The sequence below is a fragment of the Pinus tabuliformis genome, chromosome 3_1, assembly GCF_031772625.1.
Source record: "Pinus tabuliformis cultivar Carrire ecotype Pingquan chromosome 3_1, CPIR1, whole genome shotgun sequence".
NCBI classification, from domain to species: Eukaryota; Viridiplantae; Streptophyta; class Pinopsida; order Pinales; family Pinaceae; genus Pinus; species Pinus tabuliformis.
In genome coordinates, this window is record NC_142301.1 from 129,300,895 (window position 1) to 129,306,894 (window position 6,000).

The window sequence follows — 6,000 nt, forward strand, 5'->3', positions numbered from 1 at the left end:
ATCGGATCGTTGGTTAACCGGTGTAAATCGGGTAACTCTAAAGTTGCCACGAATGGTAACTGTTGATTCAGGTTAGGCGAAGCGTAACCAGGGTACGATGGAATCGCTTGAGCAGTGGGCCTTTGCATACCAGCAAAATGTAATTGATGTTGGTATGACTGATACGGCTGGTGGAATTGACCACTGTAAAGTGGTTGGTTTTGACCGTTTTGGATATACGGTTGTCCACTGTTCGCAAAGATCTGCTGCTCAGAACCTTGGTACACCTGCTGGAATTGCGGTTGTTGGTATTGCACAAGCCATGGTTGTGAAGCCATGTTTTGTTCTGCTATGCTAACTCTTAGACCAAGGTGTGGGGTGATTGTACCCGTTTGGACCTGTGTCGCCCCACCAGTTGGCGATTGTGGTTGTGACCCATGTTCAAGGGGCTGTTGCATTACAACCTGAGATATCTGAGGTTGACATGCAACATGCATTGCTTGAACTTGTGACACTGTTACAATAGCCGGTGTGGTTGGGATGTTCGTCATAGGTACACATTGTTGCATAGAATATACAACCCTTGGTTGTTGAGGTAGCATAGGTACCCAACTACTTGATGCAATTCCAGTATAACCTGAATACTGTGGTGAACTCACGTATGGGTACCCTCCCGGAGGGGGTAATGAAAGGGCATACTGCCCCCCATATGGTGGCAATCTGGAACTCAAGGGAATTGATTGTCCTTGGGAACTGGATTGCTCAAATTGACCTCCAAATGGATCAATTTGGAGAGTCTCAACATAAGAGTTGCCGGGTATTACTCCGGATGAACAAACTGGAACAGACCATACTGTCGAAATAGTCCCTTAGTGGACTCCTTCTAGCTGTTGAGAGCTAGTCGGGACAGCTGGTATGCCGGCAAACATTGTCGGAGTGACGGCAGGGGCTTCTGCTGTCACTGTGTCATTTGACACAGTCCTAGATGATGATGGTTGTTCAGACATCTTAAGTCTATCCAATATATTGCCTAGCGATTCTACAGGAACTTCCACTTGTGGTGGATTAACTTCTGATGAAGGAAATAGAGTGACCCCGACTCCAAAATGGGTTGGAGTACTTGCTTGCGGATCCTTTACAATTTCCTCTATCGCAATCAAACCCGGTGGAAGAGGAAGACCGTCAGGTCCGTAAAAAATTTCTGGTGCCGAAGAAGTGGTTGTTTCGACAGCGACAGTTGTTTGAGGAACAAAACTCTCTGGACCGGTTACAGATGGAACTGGTTCAGTTATACAAGTATTTGCCCCCAGACTAGGATCAGTATTACTGTCCTTCTATGGCTGTTGAACTTCTTCTATAAAGGCAGGGTTTCCAGAAATGTTTGGAGTAACCGGAACCTCAGATGTAGTTGGAACACTTATTCTAACTTTTATAGGAGATTTTGAACCGGTTAAACGAGTTCGCTTGGTCCGTACTGTTTTCGATTCCGGAGACAAAGACGGTTGACTCGTGAGCCTCCGCAAACGACGGGGTTTCAATTGACTTTCTTCCACGATTGCGGATTACTCGATCAACCAAAATATTAAAAGGGGAAATTTGTGTTTCCGAATTGAATGAATTTTATTAGACGCTTTTAGACACAACTTGCTTTTTCACTTTTTAAGAGTCGAGAAAAAGCTAAAGATGACTCTAGTCTCCTTCGATGTATTAACGAGCCCGAAGTGACAAATGCTCGGTTGGAATTTTTCAGTTATAGAGTTTGAAAAAGGCCAAAAGAAACTGCTCTGGAGATCTAGGCAGAGGGTGTGCCAAACCTTTCGCAAAACCACAGAATACATTTTACGGTACGGGTGGTCGATCTTCGTGAATGCTGTGTTCACTGCATTGCGATCAGTAGGGCGACCAACACGGCTCCCTAAGGATAAAAGATATATGCCTATATGGGTCTCCCAATATATACGCGACGGTACGTGGGAGCACAAGTCTGTATTAGTGCCACCGACTCTCAGGAGGAATCACCCACCTTCTTCGAGATCGACAGTCACTACGTTTAACGACGCCGGAACACGTCTCTAGCTTAGACCTCTATGTGTTTGCGTTATGTTTCAAAGCGTTGTTAGGTTCATTCAATATATTTTAAGTTGATCTTTTTTAAAGTTTGCCTTTCAAGGTTCACCACGAGATGTATGATACAAATTCCTAAATGCAGTCTAAGATGAGAAGCAAGCTTTTTCAATCTTTTCGACTTATGAAAATCTTAACTACTGAGGGAAAAGAAAGACATCATCTTTTCACACAGATCAAAGAGCATACACTAATGCACTTTTTCCTAAATTAACATGAAAACTTTCAAAAATGCACATGCACAATGCAGGTATTTCTTTTCTCTTTCTTAATGTTGATGTAATACAAAAAGAAAGCTGTTGTATAACTTTGAATTCGATTTCAAGTGAAATCAAACAAGCTTGTCCAAAATCAAAAGACACCTTAAGATTTACTTGTTTCGACACTAGAAATATATAAATTCAAACCATATGACAAAAGCAAAAGCTCAATCAGCTATGAACATCAAACAAACTAACTCTTAAGATCAAAACGACACTTAATCACAGGTCTAGATCTAAGAGGCCACATCAAGATTAGTTCACTTTCGTTATGGGAAACTGCAAATGATATAAGAAATACACAAAGAACAAATACAGTTTCTTTATACAACCGAGGCGGAATAGTGGCAAGGAAAGTTGGTTTCAGATAGGTACATTGACTGGTAACAGGCTGCAAAAACAAGGGTGAAAACAGGGCAATAAACAGGAGGGAACCCCAGTAGCACTAGGCAAAACTGGTTCAGCGCAGGTAGTACACTGGCAGTTTGACCTTCAGCGTAGGTAGCCCCTTCAGGAACTGCACTGAAATGCAGACTGCCTTCACAGTGCCTGCACTGAAGAGATAAACTTTTGTTTTTCTCAGTTTCTGGGTCACAGATTGCTCAAAAATTCACAGTTTTTGGCCAAATCAGAAGCTATCAATCAAGTACACACTAAGGGATGAAAAGGAGGATGAAAAGCTATCACTAAGAGCTATTTAGAGTCTTTGTGGATCAGCTCTTCAAATCATAAACATGCCCAGAAACTGAGCTAGAGTAGCTGCCCTCTACTTTGCATTTGAAAGATCCAAATGCAGTTCGATTCGGTACTCCCTGTGTTTATGAAATGAATAGCAAAAAACACAAACAACCAACAAGATACGATCCCCAGTGGAGTCGCCAATTTGTTGTTGGAAAAAGTATCCAATACGGAATGACCCTATCCCACTCTAAGGGTGATAGTACCTCAGCAACAATCAAAGCAAAGCTATTCGAGATTACTTCTTTATGAGATGTAAGAGAGGGGAGAAAGAGATCCACTAACCGATGTCTTCCGCTAATGATTGATCCAATCTTCTCTCCTTGCTACTTTCTCCCAGTTCCTTGCTCTTTCACTGGCCCAACTACACCAATATCCTGCAAAATGGCAAGAGAGGGAAACTACAAGAAGCATACATTCATAATTGATTCAAGGATTAGAATAAATCAAATACACAAGTATAGCAATACACCATTGAGACACATGCATATAGAAGAACCTCAAATGCTTTATTAATGGAAGAAGTAAAGTTCAGGAAGTAATACAACCATAAAAGGCCCAATCCAACATCACCTCCCAGCAGAAAGAAATCTCCTCTTCACCTCCTTCAAGCAAATCACCCAATAGTTCTATATTCAAACCAACAGCACTTCCTTACATTCACAAAATTCCAGCCCCCCTAGACCTCATGAGAGAGCTCTATATATAGGAGTTTTGGAGAAAGGATGAGTCAGCTTGAGGTTGGCATGAAGCTTACTAGTGTCCTCTCCCACTTCAGTTATTCTTCAGTTCTTGAGTCCACTTGGAGGTTCTTGCTTCCACTTGGAGATCTAGACACTCTTACTCATCACCAGTCGAATTCTCTGATCCAAGTGTCATTTTGGAAGCTTCCTGGGCATTGACACCTTGAGGAATGACTGTGCCACTTGGCCAAACTCGCCCAGCGCAGGTAGCCTTCTTTGCAGTTGACATTCAGCGCAGGTACATAGTGGAGCACTTGACATTCAGCGCAGATGCTCAGTGGAGCAATTGACATAATCCAGAATTAGCTTGTTTTTGAGTGTTTTCAGGTGGAGAACTGATATTCAGTGCTGTGGTTTGCTGACCTTGTTCCTCTAGGGGTAGGAACAACATGTTTAGGGACTTTGGATCCCTCAGATTATTGGCATTTCATGCTTCATGCTGTAAGGCACAAAAATGTCTATAACAAGGACCTGTGTAGGTCGCCTCCACGTAGTTGCAGTACCATTCATGGCGAGGCCCCGTGCCATTAGACGCTAACACCATCCTGTAGGGGGTCGATGCAAGATAGGAGCCACGCCTACTAAATAGGTCGAGGTTTCTCCTCTCGAAATAGTTGAAGCTCGTCCCCATGGGGCCGTCCCACGCCTTCAAATTGTCGATGAACACCTCTCCACCGAGTGGATCCGCGAGAGAAAGACTGATCTTGGAGTCCGTTCCCGCCTTCCATATGTTTCCCATCCTAATGTAAACTATGTAAATGCAGGTCGCCTCAGAATTGGTTGAATCTCCATAAGCAATGGCTGAGAAAAGGAAGGTAGAGCACGAGCAAGATTACTTTTGGGGAAGCCATGGCTCTGAGTCAAATGAATCTTTAATAGCCATAATTCTCTTCCCATGAGCCCATTCGACAACTGAGGTGTACACTGCATCCGATCTGCGGGCCCAACAACTCAAAACACAACGCAACATTCACACAAGCGAGATATCAAACACAAACAATATATCAAACATTTTCCTACCGTATCTATTTACCTAGCAATGGATTCAAATTTCTGGGAATCAAGCCAGAACTAGCTATGATACTATGATAAAAAAAGCTAGAAGAAAGCAGTGAAAGAGACAATGGTTGCACACTACACAAATCAATCATATATTATTTTATTATTTTTTACAACAGTTAAGATATATAAGACATAAATCACTGACTCACACACATCTAGATCACAACTACAACTCATATATAGAAAACAACAACATCTAGATTGACACCTCACTACACATAATAACAACTACAACAAGTTTGACTTCCAATACTTATGTTCATATTTTTCATTTTCCAAATTATTAACTTTTTCACATTAAAATTAATTTTTATTTAATAAAAGTGAATTCTTAACTAATTAAAAATAATTTTAAATTTATCTTTTACCCTCTATTTATTTTTAATAAATTCATAAATTTATTTAATTTCAATTCTATATATTAAATTAAATATCACTTTATATTACAAGTTAATGTAATACTTAAATTTCTAAATTATTTGGTCCTAATATATTTTTCAATATTAAATAACAATAAAATAATCAATATATCATTACATATCAATATTAAAAAGACTTTTGGTAAAAAAATATCACACAATTCCTTCATCAAATATCTACATATATATAAAAAACTTATATTTAAAAAAAAATCATAAAGAAATGTGACAAGAAATTTGAAAAATTGTGATATTATGTTATTATTGTGTTTATATGTATATAGATAATTAAGTTAAGAGACCCATTTTACATTTAATAGAAGGTGATTGACAATTCTTTCCATATTTAACTTAGAATTCAAACATTTCTTTTTAAAATAAATAAATTACTAAATAAAATCAATATCTACTGTACTTCATAAAAATAAATAAAAATATATATTTGATGAGTTTGTGGATTGATAATGCTATAATGTATATGTGAATTAAATATATTTGATATATGGCATTTATAAAAATATCAATAAAAAATATATTTTTTAACAATAATAAAATATTTTAATGTTTGTATAAATAATATAATTATATACCCGCACAGATTAGATGTAACAAGTACAGAAAGGTTCAAATTTTTCTAAATGATTTTTTTTTTAAATGTAAAAAGTTTGCATCTCA

The 6,000-nt window shown here is 38.8% G+C and overlaps 1 pseudogene; it reads right to left on the reverse strand.

Annotated features, from left to right (window-relative positions):
* The window catches only part of LOC149186099 (PLAT domain-containing protein 1 pseudogene), a 44,346-nt pseudogene extending 39,763 nt beyond the window's left edge, over positions 1–4,583 (reverse strand).
* Positions 4,584–6,000: the final 1,417 nt, after the last annotated feature.